This window comes from Physeter macrocephalus, chromosome 7 (assembly GCF_002837175.3).
Source record: "Physeter macrocephalus isolate SW-GA chromosome 7, ASM283717v5, whole genome shotgun sequence".
NCBI lineage: Eukaryota > Metazoa > Chordata > Mammalia > Artiodactyla > Physeteridae > Physeter > Physeter macrocephalus.
In genome coordinates, this window is record NC_041220.1 from 49,520,134 (window position 1) to 49,529,417 (window position 9,284).

Here is a 9,284-nt window from a genome sequence, read left to right on the forward strand (position 1 = left end):
GTGGGTGACTTTCATCCTCAGACCATTTGCCCCATGGTCACAGGATAGCTGCCACAAGTCTAAGTAACAGGTCCACATGCATCAGCACCCAAAACAAGAAGCGAGGGCAGGGAGCAGGGATTTCATGACAAGAAAATAAAAGGTTTTTCCTCATAGGCCTTTTTCTCATCAAAGAGAAATGTCTCCCAGAATCCACTGGTAAAGTTCCCTTTACTGGCCAGAACCAGGTTCCAGGCCCCCTCCTAGAGCAGTCACTGGCAAAGAAGGCCTGAATCAGTTATAACCTATTCTCATACCAAATTAGGGTTCTATTAACAAGTGTAACCAAATGTTAGAAGTGATCCAGGAATTTTTGGAGGACTTCTCTCTTCATCTCAAATCAAGAGAGAGGGCACTTAAAGAGACCACTTAATTCATGTCCCCTGAACAAAGGAGAGAATCCTGAGTTAAGGGCACCCTCTCAGACTTTGTCGTATCTTTTCCACAATCAGGTATGAGCCTCACGTGAGAGATCTTTGTTCCTGTACCAGATCCTGTGAATTGGGTCCCTTGGCATCAACTCCAGGCTCCTGGCATGCCTTCCTGTCTGAGAGGCTGGAAAGCTGAGTGTTGTTTTTCCTGGATTGCCTGCAGCTGAAGTTCCACCATCATCTGCACTTATGTGAGACACATTAGGAATGGGATAAAGGAAGGAGAGTGGGGGACCGGAGGCATCCACTTGGCTGGGATGGGTGGTGGAGCAGGTAGCTTCAGGAGCTGTCGGCAGCATTGGTGGAAGCTTTCCTGACCACAAAGGAGATGTGATCTTGGGAGTGGGAGCTGTTTCTAGAAGCTTTGCCTAGAGCCTGTTCCTCTATCCCTTCCAAACAATTTTGTAAGCCTCCTGCAACCTGGTTGTAAGTCCATTTCCATTGAAACAATCTAGAGGGGTTTCTCTGGTCTGCAACTAAACCCTAACAGAAGAAGGTCCTGTCTAGGAAGGCCGGCAGGAAGACGAGGAGTCTTCTGCTGAGGGAAGCTGGGGCTGGTGCCAGTTCGGGAGACAGAGGAGTAAGAGCCCACTGGGAATTGAGATGCACTGACTCTTGGCAAATGAGCTGTAGGTGAGAAACCTACAGAGCAGGGAGGAGGGTCTCCAAAGCATCTGCAACGACAAAGAAAGAGTCAGGTTTAAACACCTGAGAGCAGATGTTGGAGCACAGAAACACTGGTCAAGTAAGAACTTCCCTGCCTCTTCCCTCCTCTCCCTCCTGTAGCAATTTGGATAGAGGAGGAATTGAAGTGGGAATGGGAAAAGAGGAAAACAAGGGACCACTTCCCTTTGTTTCTCTGCCAGCAGCGGAGCCAAGCTGGGAAAGGGTGAGAACATTGACCACCAAGCCACGTTTAATGTTCTGCTTATGACAGGGAACTGCTGTCGGTATTTTAATTACTAACCAAGGACTTCTTCTTCTTCAGAGACACCAAAAAAGTCATGGGTTCCGCCTGAGTTATTATCCAGGGGCAAGAGGAAGAACTGGATGTGAGGAAATAAAACTAATGTTTTGAGCCATTCTGAGCAAACTATGCTTACTCTCTAAACCTCAAATATAAATAAACATGGTGGCTTCCTTTTTTCTCAAAGTAGGGGAAAAGCCATCTGAAGAGGAAGATGCTGATACACAGAGAACCTGCCTTGTCTCACTCTTTCTAACTCACCAAAATTGGGTGATGATGAACAGAGCTTTCCGAAATAGCCTCTAAACAGAGATTTAAAGCCTCCAAGAAATGGTGCAGATGTATAAAAATGTTCAAGGAGAGTTGTAGAAATCACTGGATGCCAAACTGGTGATATTTTAAGGAATACCCTTAAGTTTCCAGTGAATGAAACGCCGAGTCAAAATCAACCATGCTCCCTCACTCGGCCCCTCAGCACATGTGCGCTGGTTTCCCTGGGAGGACCAAATCCTGGGTGGGATGTTCTATGGGTCTGATCTAATACATTAATTACTTCTGCTGCATAGAGCTCCCATAGCAGCTTCTTTTCATAGCATTTAATACCCTGAATTGTAATTGATTTTTAGACTGACTTAACAGGATTGTGAATTTAACTCACACCACATCTCGGAAGTTTGGAGAAACTGTGGTCCCTTTGTTAACTGATCCAGTCTTCTTCCCCGGTCCCCACCTGCTGGTAAGGAGTAAAAACAATTAATGTAAACAAGACCAAAAGACAACCCTCAGAATGGGAGAAAATATTTGCAAATGAAGCAACTGACAAAGGATACAGAGTCGACTGCCAACATTGGAATTGTTGACTCGTCCATTCAGACAAGGCTTCTTGCCCAGAAGAACACAATGATAGACTGAATTGTGAGATGTATTGTAGATAATTTAGGGGTACATTGTTAAGACTCGTCCATGCGGACCTCTGGGACACATAGGAAAGTTCAGGAAACTTCCTCCTTCATAGTTTCTTTTAATGGCTTGTTACATATTAGCTTGGCTTTGTTATTAGTACGGATTGAACCTACTCTAAGAAAAACAATGATGTTTTGAAAACCTTTAGAATTATTTTAAAAGTACATATAGAAATATTAGGTACAATCTATTATAAATATCTTCTGAAGTTTTAGCTAGGCACCTGATGTTGCAATCACTTAGGGTATATAAATCTGACTGTGAGAAAATAAAATATGAGACCATGCTTGCACATACAGAGTGTTATGGATTTATTTAACCTCCCCTCGCCGACGCTGTCCATCCCTCGGGTATTCCTGGACCTGCAGGAGCTGGACTCCCGCAGGGTAGGACGGGAATAAAACACAGACCTACTAGAGCATGGACTTGAGGATATGGGGAGGGGGAAGGGTAAGCTGTGACGAAGTGAGAGAGTGGCATGGACATATATACACTACCAAATGTAAATTAGATAGCTAGTGGGAAGCTGCCGCATGGCACCGGGAGATCACCTCTGTGCTTTGTGACCACCTAGAGGGGTGGGATAGGGAGGGTGGGAGGGAGAGAGATGCAAGAGGGAAGAGATATGGGGATATATGTATATGTATAACTGATTCACTTTGTTGTAAAGCAGAAACTAACACACCATTGTAAAACAGTTATACTCCAATAAAGATGTTAAAACAAACAAACAAAAAAACAACAATTAATGTTTAGATCTGACCCAGTAATTTAAACACTCCCTTTAAAGGGGGTTGTTAGTATATCTAGGAAAATAAAAGCTCATTCTGTCAGATTTCTCACCCTTTGGGCTCCAAGACATGAACTGGGTGTACGCATGTGGGGAGGTGTGGAATTGCCTCACCTTGTAGCTGAGGGAAGACTGTGGGCCTTGGGAACCTCTTCCACCCTTGTCTACCTGGTTGCTCTTACCGTTGCCAGCATTGCAGCTGCCTGTGGCTAGTGTGAGGCATGGGTCTCTCTTTCTCTCCCTGGTGGCGCTCTCTCTCTGCCTCCCTGGGGCTCCTCCCAACACAACTTATTCCTCTGACTTCTGGCTGTGACTTGTCCCAGACCATCTCGCGGGCCATCACCCACCTCACTGGCACTATGAGTCCCCCACCAGATTCTTGGAGAGTCTTGGTCACAGGGGCGCCATGAAGAGAGTATAGCCGACTCTAAAGTTAAACCTCATGACCTCCCTCTGCCTGGTCATGCTGGCCCCACTAGGGTTGATATGAAGCAGGCTGGAATGAGGCCTCTTCTCCGAGTCTCAAATGGGGAGTGGAGATAAGCGCCCCCTTTCGCCTTTGACGTCTTCCCCAGCTAGTACTACATGCCAGGATGCGTGTCTGACCACTCTGTTCCTCTCTTGCTCTTTCCTTCCCACAATCCTGGGGCTGAAGAGGAATGGCTCCCCTTCCTGTTCCTCTGTATCACACCTTCCTTCCACCATAGAGTAATTAGACCCTCTCTAAGGGGTGTCTTCTCTACCCCAGGTGAGAACTCTCTGAGCCAAGGCATCCAGGCTTAGTAGCTAATGGATGGGGGCTGAAGGTGAATAAAAGAATTTAGAATATCCCCTCCCAATACAACAGCCTGCCTTTTGAACTATTGTTTGGCTGCACAATCTTATTTTGAAGGCCAGAAGCTGAGTATTAATTCTTTCTCCTTGCATTACATGTAAATTGCTTACAGCAGTGCCTGGCGTCCAGTAAGCAATCAGTGTTCTCATTCTGTAACAGATCTCTTTGTCTCCTTCTGAGACTGGTTGATGCCTTGGGCCAACTAGAAAAATATGTGCTAGGAAAAGCAAAAGAGAGCAATTATGTTGATGATGTCTAAGATATTAACCTTATTAACATTTCATTTTACAATGTTTCAAATTTATCAACCAGTATATGTTTGTAGAGGAATTCAAACCATACAGGAGATTACAAATCGAAAGTCACAAGAAACTTCTAATATTTTCCCTGTTCTGGTCCCCCATTTTACTCTTTTCTCTAAAGATAATGACTGTAAGCATTTGGGTTGGATATTTTTACTTGCCCATCTCTACCATTATACTATGTGCTTTTTGATCTTGTCTCTGTAGCCCCACAGGCCGTTAGTTAAGTGTTTGATGAATGAATAAATGATTGAATAATGAATTATCAAATAATATAAGTAAATGAAATGTCTTAAAAAATTGCTGTTATGTAAACTTGTTAAGATGCTAGTTTAGTTACTTTTTGGGCTTTCTTCATAGGATTACATCTGATTAAAATAGAACAGCAATTAAATTATGATGCTTCATTTACAGTTTTCTTTTAAATGCTTCCCATTATACTTAAGGAACCTTATACTGAGTAATAGAATGAGGAGTTTGGTTGATGACAAGGCAATTCATCAAGGCTTTTGCGTTTTTGTGTGAATACCTGATACCATAGCAGTAATGTCCACAGCTTCATGGTTTATTTTATTTTTGATGTGTTATAAAGTATAGCCAATACATACTCTGCTATCTAATGTGCTCAAGTAAAATGAACTGTGGCGATTGAGCAATTGGATTCATCAATGTTTTAAAAGGTAGTAATATAATTCTTTTTTAAATTAAAAAGGACGTAACTTTGGTGGTCTGATTAAAATGGCAGAAGAGACATACCAATCTAGTGAATAGATTATTGGTGTATGAATTAAGAAGCAGGATCCAGTTCATATCCAGTTTCCAGAATCCATGAATGAGCTTCTTTCCCCTGTCATTTGGGGGAATTCGAAACCAATTTCTTGGAAGTCTGGTTGAAGCTAGAAACTTTCTTCTGTGCCTTGTCTCACAGGTTTGCGAAAGGCTAATGAAATAACATTAGCAAGTTACTAAAGACTTTGTGGGTAATGGAGAGGAGTGGATCCCTGTTAGGTGTTGTCATTTTTTTGGCCCAAGGATGTTGCTCCATTTCATCCACTCACCCTGGAGAGATGAGTCTGATTTCTCAACCACTGCAAAGAACTGCATGATTGATTTGTTTCTTTTTAAAATTGAATGCTTATTAGTACTGTGCTAAACATTTTACAAACATTATCTGGTTTAATCCTTACAATGAACCTATGAGAGGAGTACTACTCTTTCCATTTTACAAATAGGGATACTGAGGCACAAAGGCTGACTTACTTGAACAAGATCATACAGCCAGAGAGAGGAGGATTTGAGCCCAGTTCTCTCTGACTTCAGAGCCTGAGCGCTTAGCTCAATGTTACACTGCTATTTATCTTCATGGGTGCTGCCCAACGGATGGGTGGCAGTAACTCAGTGATGCATATCCCAATTCCTTTATAAAGTCTTTCTTGACTTTATCAGACCACAGATATATCTAACTCCTCTGAGCTATTACAACACTTACTGTCTGTATCGTACATTTGGCATCTATCATTTATTGTCTTATATAGTTTGTTTGATTTTGTGTACATACATGTTTCAGTCTGCATTAATTGGGGATCTTTGGTTGCAAGCTACAGAAACTAACTTCAGCTAACTTAAGGGCTCCCTACCACTCCCTGACTGCAATATGGGAAGAATATTAGGTGATTCACAGACTCAGAGGAAAACAGAACCACTTGATCTTGGGAGGAATAGAAACCAGGACAACTTTGGAGATCTTTAGAGAAGACATTTATGGGTGGTCTCTTTTGGTGTGATCATTGGAATGATTTAACTCTAAGTGCCTTCACTCCACTCAGCGTCACTCTGCCCAAGATTGAGATTCCTGGCAGAGAAAGAGAGTCTGATTGGGCCAGCTAATATAGTCATCTGCCTAATCTTTGTAGAGCATGGAGACTGTGATGGATAGTCTTACCAGGATCCAGAATGATTCTACTACGATATAGAAGGAGAAACAGTTCAATTCATTTCTAGATTATTTTGATAAATTTTATACCCCCTGATGAACAGCAATACTATAATTTTTCCGGCAGAAAAAAAAAAAATCTGTGGTCCAAAGACAAGGCTAAGAGGCAGGAAATTATTTAAAAGACAAGGGACCCTGAGAATAAGAAGAGAAATCACAATTCTTAACGTGATGCCCTAGGGAGAGGTGCATAATTTCAGGCTACATCAGTAAAGGTTAACGTATTCATCTATTACACTCTCATTAACTGTTCCTCCTCTCTCTTCTACTTAGAGAACTGTTCACTGTGATAAATGTTATGGTTTGAGCAATCTTACAGCAGATTACTCCTCCTGAATAAACAAATATGGAAATGACTTTTTATGAGCACAAGTTAGATATAGTACATTTATAGCTGTAGTTAATTTAAAGTAAACTTGGCTTAAAAAAAGTAAGTAAAATAATAATGAGTAAATTTTAATACAAACCACTTCAAGATTTTTTGTTTTTTCAAATTAAATTTAGGGCCTACAAACTGTCTTAGAAAAGCATGTGGTGTTTTGGATTAAACGTTGTATTATTCCACTACTTAGAAATCCTTTTAGAAAGTTCTCTTTCCCTAAGTGCTACAATATTGACTGTCAACCTGACCTCAAAGTAGTTGCAGAGAATCGATATTGGCTTAGTTACAGCTTGGCAAAGTCTGGGGGAGTAAAATAAGAGCTGCTGGTCCAGAAAAATATCCAGAGATAAAGGGTTCTTTTAAACTATAGCAAATGAAAGAAATATTAAATTCTAATAAAACAACATAAAATTTCTTCCAAAGAACTCTCAGACCTGTTTGCAATACTATTATTTAAATCATCTACAAAGCTAAAAGGATCATGATTGTGCAATAAAAATTAAATAGAAACCTCTAATGATTAATAGTAACATTTAGATAATCATTAAATTAAGTTCAATACCCTAAAATTTCAAATAATTGTACCTACTCTCTCTACTGTTTATATACATATTATTATTATACATATTATTTTTTGACATGTATCATTCTATGATTAACATTTTCTTTGATGGCTCAGGTAATCCTCCTACCTTCACGATCCTACCTCATGATCTCTTCATATCACAACGTACCAAGAAGGAAGAAGACATAAAGACCCTGCATATCTTATGAACTTCCTCTTATATCAGGGTGGAAAATCTTTTCTAGGACCCCTTAGCAGGTTTTTCTCTTACATCTCACTGACCAGAACTGGGTCGCATGGATGCATATTCCTAAATTAACTACAGGCAAAGGAGAGCTGGATTGTCATGGCGGGCTTAGACCAGGGCAAACATGCTGCCCATTATAATCACCCGGGAGGTTTGTAAAAACTTGGGCTCCACCTTCAGAGATTCTTATTTATTTGGCCGGGGTGGGGTGCAGATATCAGTATTTTTAAACATCTCCCCAGCAACTGTAAAATACAGCAGGTTGAGATCCAAGGGTTTACGCCAACCTTGATTTTTCACTTTTGTCTGGCATGTTCCTACTCTGTAAAAAGCAGAGCTCTGTTAGCAAGGAAGAATAGGCAGACGCCACAGCCCACAGTGTCTATCAGAGGAATTGACAGTAGATCTAGAAAACCCTCCTCCCCAAAACAGCATATCTGAAATCTACAGAAGACATTGTTTATTTAGGTCCTCCATGAATTTAATTCAATTCATCAAGTCTTTGTTGAATTTATATCACTGTGCAAGACCGTGTATGAAAACAGGGAGTAGAGCAGTTTTTCTTTTTGCTTTATCTAGTGGCTCAATTTCCTTGTAACAGTTCCTTCACTCAGCACCTAGAATGAACATTATCTTCCACATCTAGTTACTGAGCACTTAAAGCAAGGTGGCACATTAAGCGCTGGGCTCAAGCAGTGAAAAAAGCAGGCAGAGCCTCTGCCCTAATGCAACTTACTTTCAAGAATATGGTCGTGGGCTTCCCTGGTGGCGCAGTGGTTGAGAGTCCGCCTGCCGATGCAGGGGACACAGGTTCGTGCCCCGGTCTGGGAAGATCCCACATGCCGCGGAGCGGCTGGGCCCGTGAGTCATGGCCGCTGAGCCTGCGCGTCCGAAGCCTGTGCCCCGCAAAGGGAGAGGCCACAACAGTGAGAGGCCCGCGTACCGCAAAAAAAAAAAAAAAAAAAAAAGAATATGGTCATGCTGTAGACATAGAAGAGAATCGTAAAGAAATACGCGTGAAGGTTTCCTCCTTCCATGCATTAACGATTCAGGTCTCCCTGTTCACTTTTTACTTTTTTATTTATTTAAAAATATTTTTTATTTGGCTGCATGGGGTCTTAGTTGCGGCACATGGGATCTTCGTTGCCGCATGCGGGATCTTTCTTGCGGCCTGTGGGATCTTTTTAGTTGTGGTGTGCGGGCTCTTTTTTTAGTTGTGGCATGTGAACTCTTAGTTGCAGCATGTGGGATCTAGTTCCCTGATCAGAGATCAAACCCAGGCCCCCTGCATTGGGAGCTCGGAGTCTTAGCCACTGGACCACCAGGGAAGTCCCACTTTTTACTTTTTAAATTCAACATTTATTAAGTACTTACATGTGCTAGATAGATACTGGTAAACAGAACAGTCTTGATGCTAGTCATAAAGACTGCAGGCTAAGTAGGGGAGATAAGACACTGAAGAAGTAGAAAGACAAACATATTTCATATTATGGTAAGTGCCATGAAGTAAACGAATAGGTTCTTACGAGAGAATTACAGGGCAATGTAATTTAAAGGAGATTCGGAAAGGCTAACTGTTTAAAATTAAATGGAGACAAGTATAAAATTCAGATTAGAGCACATTCCTTCAATTTCTTAATTTCTTTTCCACTACCTTCTCCTCTAGCTAACTAGGCTGGAACTTCTGGAAGGACTCACCATCTTGCAAGTGAAATTGATTGAGATGCTGATCTCACAGAAGCTGCTTTCTCAAGATTGTTGGGCAAGTGA